Source organism: Tinamus guttatus, unplaced genomic scaffold (assembly GCF_059628265.1).
Source record: "Tinamus guttatus ecotype Peru unplaced genomic scaffold, ASM5962826v1 Tinamus_guttatus_pri_ptg000145l, whole genome shotgun sequence".
In the NCBI taxonomy this organism is placed as follows: Eukaryota; Metazoa; Chordata; class Aves; order Tinamiformes; family Tinamidae; genus Tinamus; species Tinamus guttatus.
Genome location: NW_028288679.1, coordinates 659,815 through 673,372, shown reverse-complemented (window position 1 = coordinate 673,372; position 13,558 = coordinate 659,815).

Here is a 13,558-nt window from a genome sequence, read left to right as displayed (position 1 = left end):
AATCTCCAGGAAAGTTCCCAGGCTATTCCTGCAGTCATTCCCAAACAATGAAGCAAGACATTAAAGCAGATGTCATTGAGTGATTCCCTCATAGCACTGTTTTTTTAAATAATATTTTAAGTGAATGTTCCTTAAAACTCAGAGCTAAGAAACCAAAGCCTCAATCTGTTAATTGCTGCCAACCAGGTTTCCTATTAGTGAACAGGAACTTAAGACCAATTCAATCACTTCACTGAAAGATTATTATTCACTAGAGAGTATTTGGCTTTGGGTAGTGCCAAAGGCTCTGAAACAAATTTCCGCATCTTGTTTTCCCTTGTGGCCACAGCCTTAAAAGAACTCTGCGAAGAAGAGCAGTGGAAGGGAAAAAAAAAAAAAAAAAACTTTAAATACAAATAAATATTAAAGTTTTCAGGATAGTACTTTTGAAATTCTAGCTCTCTTATGAAGTCACACTCTTCTAGAGGTACAACTGTGACATTTCAGGAATTATCTTTTTTTCTGCACTGGTTCTGTAAATGGTCTATTTATTTAATATTTATAGTTTGTCTTTGTGTTTATTCATAGTTACTCTTTTATGAGTAAAGCAAAAATATGCTTTTTGTTACGTTCAAGCATTACGACTTTTCTGTTATGGAAGAGGTCTGAAGTCTGCAAATAACGGCATCCTTTTGCTTAGGCCTGTCTCACGGTACGTGGGGACTGTGGGAAATTGATTGACTTGAGAATGTGCGTGTATGTGTGCACACACATGTGTGCATATGTTTGGTCAGGGGAAGAGATCTTATTGATGTTATAAGAATATATTTACAAAATAATGAGGTCCTCATATCTTGTGGATTCAGGTTTGTCCTTTTTGGTTCTTTTTCCACTCCTCCTGTCTTTTCCCACAGAGAATGGAGGAATTCAGTTGCTGAGGAAAGCAATTAATCTGCAGTTGTTGGTCATCCATAATTTACTTCAGCACGTTCTTGATATTCTTCAGTTATTTCCCATTTTCCCGACCTCTGAGAGGCGACTTGCTTATGGAGGGAGATATCTAGCCAATCAGTGGAAAATCATTAAATGGCGGAATTACTTACACTCTCTACTTTCAATTAGGCCATTTACTGAAGCAATATTTCGAAATCTTAAAATGTCTTTTACATTTATTCATGGAACTTCTTTATTGCACAAAAAAAAGTTTAGCTTATATTTTTCCAGAGTTCAGAATGTCATTTCCTATTATTCCCATTTACTATCAGCATTTTCTTAATCATCTCCTACCTAAGCCTATGACATGGATAAATAATTCTACCTAAATTTTAATTCACTTTATTTTTAATTCACTTTAAAAACAATATTTCATTAAGTATAACAGGATATCTACAGCTGTTATGTGCAGCTGCATCCCTGGAAATAGTTCTGTACCAAAATGATAAAAAAATTGTAAGCAAAGACCTTATTTTCATGTAGAAATATTTCTGGACTGCAAGATTTCTCTTGTGGAAATGATGTAGGTAGATCTTTTTCTTTGATTATTATTTTTTTTCTACTTATAAATATGGAAAGATATCATCATGGAACTTGAGAACATGCAGATGAAAGGAAAATCAAAATGAGCAATAATCGATTTAGTAGTAATGATGCAAAGAGATAACATACAACAGAGAAGATGCTATAAGTCAAGGAGGAGCTAAAGTAGCATCTTTTAGAGAGTTTTCTAGAATAGAAAAATGAAGTGTAATGAAAGGAAATGAGGAAGGATTAGCAGTTTATGAAATCTGTATTCATAAGCACCTGAAAAAGCTCATGCTGGCACGAGCATCTGTGTAAATGAAGTCCCTGATCCAACAGCATGATCCTAGATCTCCCCTAGCTTTTAGTAGCATTTTCTGATAGCTCAAAAAATGTTTTGGTTCTTCAAGGTAAAAACCAATTGCAAGTATGAGCCAATTGCACCTGATTGATCCTATATATTGTGCATCTCAGTTTATAGAGCTGATATGCTTGTATAAAACCTTGGCTGTTGTCCAAGAGAGCAAGAAGAAGTCATGTTTATGCATAAAGATTTGTATGAAGTAAAAAAACTACAAATAAATCTTCCAAAAAATACTCCATGTAGTATAAACTGAAAAACAGATTTATACTTGCAAAAACAAAAGCCTCCAGCCACCTCCAGTCATAAGATTAATCAGTGTAATCTTAGAAGCTAGAGTTCTCTGGTTAAGAACTAAGTAATACACAAAGGTGTTAAATAAAATTAATATAGCGAGACTCATGATAAAGCATAATCAAGAAAGATGCATGTGCATTTACCATCTTTTTTGTTAATATTTTTTCAGAAAGAATGATTTGAGTGCAAGTGGCATTCCTAATTTCTACTGCCTCTTCTAGATCCAAATTACTGGGAACATAAAGCAGAAACAGCAGGCAAGGCAAAAGGATCTCTTTTTGCCACTATGGCTATAGGAAGCAGACACAATACCATTTAGCTCAGTAAAAGTTAATTCCTAGAGACATACTTTTCTAGAGAGAGGGGGAAAAAAAACCTCACTCTACGTTCTTTAGGGCGAAAAAGCAGCTCTAGAAAAATGTCAGGGCTATGCAAGTGGTTTGGAGTCTTTCCAGATAATACAATTAGAATATGGTTTATGTTTTTTCCACTTTCTGTTGGGGAAAATCTTGATAAAAAAACTTTATAGAAAAGTCTTCAGAGGGAATATTTCTTTTACATAAGAATGTTTAAAAACAAACAACAACAAAAAAGTGGTAGTTTAATTATTCCTAGATCATAAGTGCTGTAGCTTACTTGGACTCTTAATCTCTTTGATTGGTTTCTAGTCTCTCACTACCTAATCTTTTCAGGTTTTACTATTATGATCTTTTCTCAAATCCTCTTTCCTTCAGATCAGCACTTCAACTTCACACTTTCCAGTAAACAAAACCCAAAAGAGGGCAGGAACGATTCACATTTATTTTGTGAATAGGGCCAGACAGCAGGTTTTCTTTCAGGGAAGCTCACCTCTAATCTATACAGCATGTTTTTTTAACAGTTTATCCTAGAAACCAGGTGGGACAGTGGAGTGCTGTTATGTAGCAAGGATTCATTGCCATTGTGAAGCCACAGATGTTGTCGAAGTCCACAAGGAAGACTAGAATCAGCATGTATGGGGCATATCTTCTATATTTAGCTCTGAATTTGAATAAAAAACCTGTTGTTCTTATCCATATACACATTCTTATTCTCCAGGCATTGCTACCAAACACTAATTTCACTCTGATTTAAGATTCCTACACTTCCTTTCTGTGTCAATTTTTGTTGACTAGAGTGAGAAAGGCAGATTCTAGTCTCAGGGTGAATATTATCTGGAGGTGTTTTAAAGGCTAGACAGCATTTAGGATGTTTTGTTGTTCTAAGCTCTAAGGATAAGTTTTACAGTTTTCTAGAATAATTATTTTTGGAACTGAATTTGTCCTGCATCTCTAATGCACTTTAATGTATTCATATATTTAATTAGTCTTTAGAGAGATCTATACTGTTTATAATGGAGAAGTTATTTAAAAAGCAAAGTTTTTGATTAAAAATTGAGAGACAGATTCTTATTGTTATAAATAAAGTTCCTGGAGCTATGCGAATTTATAATTGCTATCATTTCTCATTGGAGGTAGAGGGAAAAATGATTATATCTTATTGCATTGTTTGAAAGGTTGTTGTGTGGATGAAGAAAGATATTCATACAAAAGTACTGGGTAGAGAACTCTGAGAGAGTGAGTTAAGAGTTGGTATTAATTATCCTTTCTATTTTTTTCCATTTTCTGTGTTTTTTTTCACAATTATCTTTTTCATCTTTTTAATGATTTTTGGTAGACATGTGTGTTGTCAAATATGCAAGACAGCCCTAATCACCCAGGCTGTGTTGTCTTTGTGGAAGACAGAAGCTTCTGTCATTTAGCTTCAACTCCCAGGAGTTTCAGACTCGAGGAGACAGAGTGAGGTGCTCTCACGCTCACAAGAAAATTTGTCAGTGCCCATACAAAACCATGAGCAGACAGATTTGAGTTATGGAGTCTGCAGGTACCCTGAGATGTTGCCTCGGAGAAGAAGTTAAAAGAAGCCAGTAGCAGGTAGCAATTGTTTTCACAGAGAAGATTTTGCTTCTTGAGAGGTATGAGCATGAGGCTCTTCCAAGCAATGGCAGGAAGAAATTAATCCTCACCTGCCAAATATAGTGAATGGGTTTTGAATGTCAGGTGATGCCAGCTGTAGTTATAACTTCATATCTCTGTAGATTACTTCTTGTTCATAGTATCTCAGTGCCATCCACATGAAATGTATTGCAGTACTATAGACTACTGGATCTCATAGAACCTCCAGGTTCTTTCATTGTAGGGTAAAAGCTCCACTGTTCTGTATCATTGTTCTGTTTTTAACTTTTTAAATGGGTAATCATTCTCTTAGAGAGATTTTGGAGAAATCAGAGATAGACTTGGATTGAGTTGTTTCCAGGACTGTTTTGGTTTGGAGATTTTGGTGGGTATGAGGAAAGGGATCTTACTGATAGTAAACAGAATTTGCAACAGCGCCAGGGGGATTTTCCTTTCAAAAAATATTTTCATGTTTTATATTCTGATTTCAAACTGCAAAATGCAGCTGTCATGATTATGAAAAAGGAAAATTTTGCCTACTATTCCTTTAACTGACAAAGCATTTATTAAATATGAGGGAGTATTACTGCACTGATGTGTTTGACAAATTGACACAGAGTTGTTCATTTTTGGAGCATCACTGTTTGCGGATTGTCTTTTAGAGAAAAGGGCCGTGATATTTGAAATGAATTAGAAAAGTATGTTTTTAGAAGAGCCAAATCTGTATTATGACAGATACGGAGCTCTGCACTTTTGACATCACTATGTTTGTTCAATGTACAAATGATCATAAGGTACATATTAATCCATATTCTTACACATTATTCCTGCTTTTGTGCCTGCAATTTAAAAATGTCAAACATGTACCTATTTCTTTTGTGGTTAGTACAGGTTTTGAGTAGCTGAATAATAAAACACAGTAAAACAATAAAAAAAAGCCATAAAAGCAATTTCCCAGTGACATGAAAAGGGTCATGAAAAAGTTAAAAGGTAAGGACTGATGGTAGAGTTCTACTTTTAGTGCGATTTCTTCAATATCATTACTGTTCATCTTATCCTTCCTTCTGCTATTACAGTAGTATACTTATTTCTCAAAACAGATTTGTCCATTAAGGAAGGTTAAGCCACAACTGGGCAACAAATTGTAGACCTGCAGTGATATTTCCATTGTCATATAATATTGATTTACTTAGAAATTCTAATGTGCTTAATGTTTTAAAGACAAGCAGAATGAATGCAATCCCTAATATAAACACCTTATGGTAGATCTAAAGGGAAAGCAACAGAAAGTATTAGAGACATGAGGTAAGGATTATGTGTAGTTCTATATTTTCTAAAGGATTTTGCAGAACAATAAATAAATATACCTATATGTAACTGTACTGCATTCTGTTGTAGTACCTAGGATTGTTTCTTGATGCTGTATTGATTCTGATGAGCAATATGAGCATTATTCACCTGTATGTGTATTGCACCATGGGACAAAGTAGGTAAATTCAACAGATTCAAAACCAAAAAGTGTGTATTCAAACAATAAGTATAAATTATAGCAATTTTTTTAAATCCTTTTCAGATATTAGACATACATTAAGAATAGACCACAAGTATCTGTTGGAGAAATGATTGTTCAGCTTGGTATTTTCCTCTTTTTCTGAATGCCTACCTTTCTGTAGTAGTTTCTGTCCTCCTTATTCTTCTAGAAAAGATGTAGAACCCCTCTTCTCTGATATTTAAAGAATAAAGTTTATGTATACATAAACTATGTATATACTTAATTATTGGAAAGTTCAAAGTCTTTTCTTCCAGATTAATTTCTTTGGGAGATATAAGACTCAACGAAAGAAAAAGAGCTTGAGCCCCTTATCAATCAGGCCACTCTTTTACACTTGTGACACAGAGCTTTAATGCATGCAAACACACATCCTCTGTGTGTATTTAAAAGATAAAATCTATAGGAAGTATATGACAAAGAGAAAGAGATATTGAATTGTTTCTGTTTTACATTAAACAGCTAGTTTATACATCCGTTTAGATGAGCTGAATACATCAATCTGAATTGGAAAGTCAGTTTTCTAATATTCCCCTTAACCTTCCTCTCTAACTATTCAGTGTGATATTTTTCTAAATCAAAAAGAAAAAAAAGAGCTAATGTCATACCTGTGAGAGCACCTCCTCTGCTATGCACATTTAAATTAGAATAATAATTAGAAATCTTCTACTATGCTGTGGACTGTGTTACAAAGTCAACAAACTCTAATTTTAAGTTTTGTATTCCTTGCTGCTAATCCTGTCTATGTATGAGTTAATCTATTTTATTTTATAATAAACAGATCTTAGGTTACAAAGTATAAAGTGTTGGTCTAATGCTTTAGCAATTGCAGTTTTCAATCTTTCTATTTGACACTCCCTCACCTGCCTCTCCCGCTTTCCTCTTTTTACTAGAGTAGGCATGCAACCTTCAGGGAAAAATGAAAAAAAAAGGAAAAAAAGTAAAATAAAAAATAAGGGTAAGCATTAAAAATCTTAGTTATTAAATATAGAAACTTACAGCAGAGCAGTTAAAATGCACCTGTGCCAAACATGTGGCCTTCATCTACTAAGTACTTTTTTTAAACAATTACAGAGTTAATTCTTAAGAAAACAACAGACATCTGGTCCACTCCAAACAAAGGATTATAGAAAATTGCCAGATTAAAACAGACTATCTAATCCATTATGCTATATTTGGAAGAAACCTAAACCTGTGGCTTCAGGAAAAGCCGGAAGTGATCCCCTAGTGTGTTGTGGCAAATGAACAACTCTGCTCCCTGATTTTCCTAAAATGCTGTCAGAAAATTAATTTGCACTGTGACTTACATAATAATTAGAATTGGCTGAACTATGCTTTCAAGAAATGACCTTTTTAATACAGGCGATTTGTTTCTAAGAGCTATTCATTTCCAAAAATGTGGTTACTATTAATAATGGTTTGAATGTCATACTTAGACATACGTTAGCTTATGAGTTCCTCATACATTGTGTAGGCATTTGCTCTTAATTTTAATCATGGCTTGGTTGCTCTTTCCATACACAGATGGGCTTAAAGTAGTTTTAGGAACAGGAGAGATGGTACAATCAAACATCTGTATCTTTCAGTCACTTTGGAAGTGCTGTGGTATTAGAGCTGGGCAGGGACTGTGGAGGCTTTCACCATTGTTAGACCTGTCTGGGTAGGAATATTCAACCAATATTATCTGACAAGATTGATTTTAAAATGTTCCTTCCAAGAAAAGAATATCCTTCTGCACAAATCTTTTCTTTCTTCCTTTTCTTTCTCATAAATATTAGTGGTTAACTTAAATATGAACAATTAATGAAAAAACACAGAGTTTCTGTGGAAGAATTGCTTGAAAAGGGGTAACTTAAAGAAAAATGAGGCCTGACAGAAGTTGCGGCATTGCAGAAGCTTGATTGGGGTGATACACAGTTGCTGCTTCCAGGATGGTTGGTAGGCACAGACTCTGCTTCCGCACGGTTACCCAGGTACCACAACCTGCCCTCCTCGTGTCTGCATAAAGGAGTAAGGGAGGATGGAGTGGAGTGAAGACACCGCGGCCAAACTCGGTTGCACTCCCTGTGCTGGGCAGCTAATAGGCCACACAGTAGCTGCCCAGTGGGAGATACACAATAACATGTCCGGTGCTGAGCCAGCAAGGGTGGCAAATCACTCCTTTTGGATGAACTTTGCTTGAACTTTGCTCATTATAGGCTCATTATAATGTCAACACACACCTCCATCCCAAAAGTTACTCGCCTTCAAGGTGCGACCCTCCCGCACTGAGCATGCACTCCAGATTTTCGATTGACTATACCTTTAAATGAAAGCAAGAAACTTTTTCACCAATCCACAACAAAAGTAAGCAGGACTATAGTCACTCAAGCTCCATCTAAATGTAAAAAATATATATATAAAAAGTGAACTAAGGAGGAAAGAAGGAGGAGGGAAGAATCCGTCATAACTTCTGTATCAGTTGATGGGCTGAACCTTTTTCTTCCTCGCCGGTCCTGAGGAGACTCCTTGAGCCTGAGAGACCTCTCTTATCTTCTGAGGTAAGTGATGATTGCGCATTTGTACATTAGAGCTAGCTAAAAATCCCACACTGTAGTAGAGAATTTCCTGTACTCTGAAATCTGCAGTCTGAAACCTGCTTTGTAATTGTTACATTTGAATAAATCATGCTATTCATGAACTCAGCTACTTATTTGGAAGGCGATTGGACGTACAGTCAACAGACTGTTCATGAATCTGGTACTGCCAGAGTTGAGCCTATAGCTACCACAGTATTTGATATTTCCACTCCCCCGACCTGCTTCAAACTGCAACAGTTTCAACAGATGCTATCTTACAGTTTCTTTGGTAACTCCACTGATGTTCAAACAACAACAACAAAAAATCAATTTTTGTATTCATCTGAACACTTTTTGAACACTTAAAAGCTATATAAATTCCATACCACCTCCTTGTATCATCTTGTCTTCACTATATCTTGAACAATAGTAAAAGATCCACCCCCAGCAATATTATGTTGAAAATATAAAGTTTTGATTCCTTTTCTGCTTCCTAACTTCTTGTTTCAGCTTCTCACAGTAGGAATAGTTTACATTTTCTTTTGCTAGAGTTTCAAAAAGATTCAAATTTGATTTTCATTGTTGATTCGATGTGCTCCTTCTGTGAAGAAAAAGAAGATAATATTTTCCCCCTTGGTGCTTAGACAAACATATTGGATTGGCCATTTCTGACTTATTATTCTCACTTAAATTATCTTCACTGGAGGATTTCTTTATTCACTGATTAAAAGTTTGAAATGTACAGTAAGAAACAAAGCTTGTTTTCTGTTGTATATGTGAAGTACATCCTAAAAACAGCTGATTGTACTAGTTATCCAAGGTTAGAGTAAAATCTATATGTATATACACACACCAGCAAAATATGTGTATTATCAAAGCGTATATGGATTTTGCTCTCGATTTCAAAGCAATCGACTGAGCATTAGCTGCAGCTGGCATTTTTTTGGCTTTATGTGGTAATCTGTGAAAAGGAGAAAAAATTCATAAAATAAAGGTATTAATAAAGCACTGCAAATACAGAGTACTGGTCTCATCACATCACACGCATCCGTCTGGCCTACACATTACTCAACATAATGGAAAAAGACCAGAGGAATATAAAACAGGGAAAAGCAACAAAATTGAAAAACAGCCTGCAGCCAAAGCAAAGGTAGCTGTAGATGGCAAATGTACAGTTCACTCTATGCCAGGGTCACTGAGGGAAGATGGAAAAGAGAAAGCTTAGTACAGAAGTAATTCTAATTTCTAACTGGGACTACAGCTAGGCTGCATGTTTTGAACTGAAGCCTCCCCAAAGATCTGGTGACTTCTAATTCCAAAAGCAAGGACAAGCTATAACAAGTGTTCTCAGATCAAATAGATTTCTTTCCTGTCCTATCCTTAGATAAAGACTTAGTGCATCAACTAATGAATTTGTCCCAGACTGATATCTAGAAATTCTTTTTCATCATTAATATTCCTCACTGATTTTTTTTTATCTTTTCTTTAGACTTCACAAAGTTTGAAAAGAAAAAAAAAAGAAAATTGCTTCATTTTCCCCTGTTTTTTTTTTGTCATATATCCTTCCTGTTGCTGATTTTTGCCATAATATATCTTCATCAGGTCACTCTGATGACAACACACACTATTTACATTTGTGCAACTCAAAACATAGTTTGTTCCTCCTCCCAGTTTTTGGGCCATGATAATCATTTCCATGTAGTTCTATTCCTTTTCCCCTCTTTCTGACCAGCTTCATGTCAAGTTTGATATAAAAAGTAGAAATAATTATTTTGCTTATGAATGCTTGTTTTATATTGTTTCTGTATTTTCCTCCGTATTTCAGTTAAGATCAAATTCAGCATCTTGCAGACATATTCTGTATCCTAGATCAAATTGAAAGTGTGGACAGATCATCTCTAATTGGTACTGAAGTTGATGATTGAAGAACTAAAGTGCAGATGTCATACGTGGATACCATATTTCATTGAATGCTCAAACCATTTACTATCTCTAATATAGACCTAAGGACAAATTCCCCCACAGTCATCAATTCTGGCTAGAAATTTAATGAGGCAATCATCTCCACCTGTGTACTAGTTGATTAATGTGCCCTAGACTGGTATGTTTAAAGAACATAGAATGCCTGAGTTGGTTGAATCACATGGCATCTGTCTTTAATTTCTTCACTGCCTTTAATTTCTTCACCATCTTTCAAATTCCAAAGTGTTCTAATGCTGCATGTCTTCTGTTTGTTCAGATTTCACTCCCTGAATAAAACCTCGAATTGCTATTTCAGTACAGTCACTCAATAAAGATACAATGCAGAGGCTAAAAGTCATAAAAGCCTGCAACTCTTGTTTGCCAAGCATAGAAAAAAGAACTCATCACATGTGCACTCAAACCTCTTCCCTTTGTACTATCCTATGCTCAGATCCCATTGTATTTCTGAGAAGAAACAATGTGCTTTAAAAGCATGCTGAAGGTTGATGTGCAAATAAACAGTATGCACATCTGCCTGCTACTTTCTACAATACTCTTTACTACACATTCTTAATTTTTTTTTTTTTTTTAGGAAAGAAGGGTGTGGTTTATGCATGACAGTGTGCAAAATGATCCTTAATAACTTCAGGAAAACAAAGCAAACTCAGAGAAAACAAACAAAAAAAATCTATGCAACCAACTTCTGAAACATATGATTTGTAGCCTCAGAGTACGTTCATGCCTCTCCTTATCAGAGATATTTCTAAGTTGAAAGAAATTATAGTTCAGACTGTATTATTTTTCTCCTTACAAGAACAAAGCTTTCCACAGCAGGCACTATGGTGGATTACCTGGTGGGGTCTTTGTCATATTCACAGATCGTGAAGCATGTGCAGGTATTTCTAGGTACACAGAGAGTCTGTGTTTATCTTACTAATGAGCTGTCAACACTTTCTGTTCCTGTAATAAATATTTGGGTGCTCATCTTTTCCACTTATCCCAAGGCATATAGCTTAACCAACAAGTATATTCTTACGACTATGGCAGATGTATTGCTGCATGTTTCATATAGTACAGGTAGCAGATCAATTAAGTGATTACTTGTTTTACACAATCTTTTCTTGGCTCATTATTTTTTGAGGAATGTTTGGAGAAAGTATCTCTTTTCATTTGCTATTGTAATAAAACTAGGCAATTAACATGTAAATCCATCAATAGAACTAATTTGATGTTATCTCTCTGGCTTCCTGTGAGGGTGGCTAGTTATTGTTTTTCACTCTTCTTTGCTGAGCTCTGCATAGCTCTAGCTCTGAATAGGTTGTTTTATATATGACTTACTCTAAATAATACAAATTGCAAAAGATGTGTGATGTTTCAGTGGGATCTTGCAGTAATAAACATTTCTGTATGCAAGAAATAAGCTCTATTCAGTATATAAAGGAAAAAAAAGTAGAAACTTTGGATAACATATGAATTATCCATACGTACGGGTGAGTTTCAATAAATATCTAAAGACTTTAGATTTCATAACCTAAATGTTGCCATGTCCAGGCACTGTGGTCTCTTTGTTTTCACAAATTCATGTGGATTTGTCTGATGGCATAATTTCCTTTGTTGTTATTGCTATCTGCATATGTATCCTTTCATTAGAAAGGCAAGACTATAAAATCATTGGTGAGTCTGAGTGATTCCATTTTGGATAACTGACTTAAATTATGGTCTATAAACATGATTATTATAGGATAGCATGACAAAGTTTGGGCAGCACCAAAATCCAAAATACTTAGACAGAAAATGCACATTTTATCACCAGCACTTTCTTAAAAATAGAATAATTATGTTTCTTCCATCTCTGCCAAGCAATATAACCACTCTTGTAGTTAAAATATATTTGCTAATATTTTATCAAAATCTTGCTGCCTGCAAACTAAACTGATTTTTCTTGTCCTATTGCCTGGTAGACAAGGTGAACAGTACTATGCTGGCTGTAGGCTTTTCTTTCCTGTTTGAAGACTATAATCATATTTCAGGTTTTAGCTTCAGTTCATTCTGTATTTCCTCATAGATTGTCTTCTAAAATTCTGTCAATCTTGTTGTTTTTTGCTGAATTCTGTGCAGTACACCTGTTGTTGCAAGTCATTTCATATATATTTTTAAAGGTTATCATGATTTGTACTAGAATATAAAAAATGATCTGAGAGACATGGAGAAAAATCAGAACCCCCTATTCTTCATTCTTTCTAGAAAGATATCACATAACAAGGATTAATTTATAAATAACTATCCACCACTGTATTTCAGTAAGTTTTGAAATTCAGAGATGGTAGTACCTACTATAGATACTTTGAATGTGATATATTGCAGCACAAGCATCTGGTTTGAAACAGTTATTGGTGGGGTACAAACTAATTCTCTCTCAGAAACTCACCATTTTGTGTTGCTTTACCATAAATTGCTCCTGACCCAAAGGGACGTTTTGTTCTTCTAGGTTTTGCAACGTCTATTGCCTACTACTCTGGAATTTCAATTAGTATGAGATGCCACCTACAGCAAGTAAAAACATCAAGCAAAAGTTTTAAAAGCAATGCAGAGGTAATGTGCTTCATTAAAATAAGTGCTTTTGTTTATTGGCATCCAAGAATAAAAATATATTCATATTAAAAAAAAAAAAGAGTTAAATTTAAGGTCCCAGATTCCGAAGACCTGAAATTATTCAACTGCAGATTTTTGTTTGAGGAGGTCAGTTATTTCCTAATTCTCTTTTTCTACATATGAAATTGATATTTTTAACATATCTCACAAATGTATATTTAAACCTTTATTTACAGGTCCAATTTATTAATTATTATTTGCTTTATGATTGTCAGTATGGTAAATCAATCTTTGCTTCTCGTGCTCTTCAGTTCAAATCGAATGCAAATGAATTGAATTAAGTTTCCCAAGTTGCACATATAATTTGAACTTTAGGAAGTGATGTGATAAATTATTGAATGAAGATCACAAAATATAGATAGTTTGCAAATCCTATTTGCAATTCTGTCTTTATATAATCACCTTTTATTAAATGCCAATAAGAATGTATCAGTGTAAAGTGAAAATTGTTCTCTAGGAGTGTACGCCATTTTAACTGTTTTAGCCTACAGCAATGTACCTAAAATGATAGACCTTTGATAAAAAACACACCTTATGCAAAACCTCCAAAATACTTTGCCTTGCTATATGTACATAAATTAATAACACTGACATTACAAGGTAGAAAATTATCTGTTTAAAATGCAAAATAACCCCAAACTATTGTGCAAGACATAATTGAACAAAAGCATTTAGGAATCCATCAGTGTTACTGTCTCTTATAAATTAT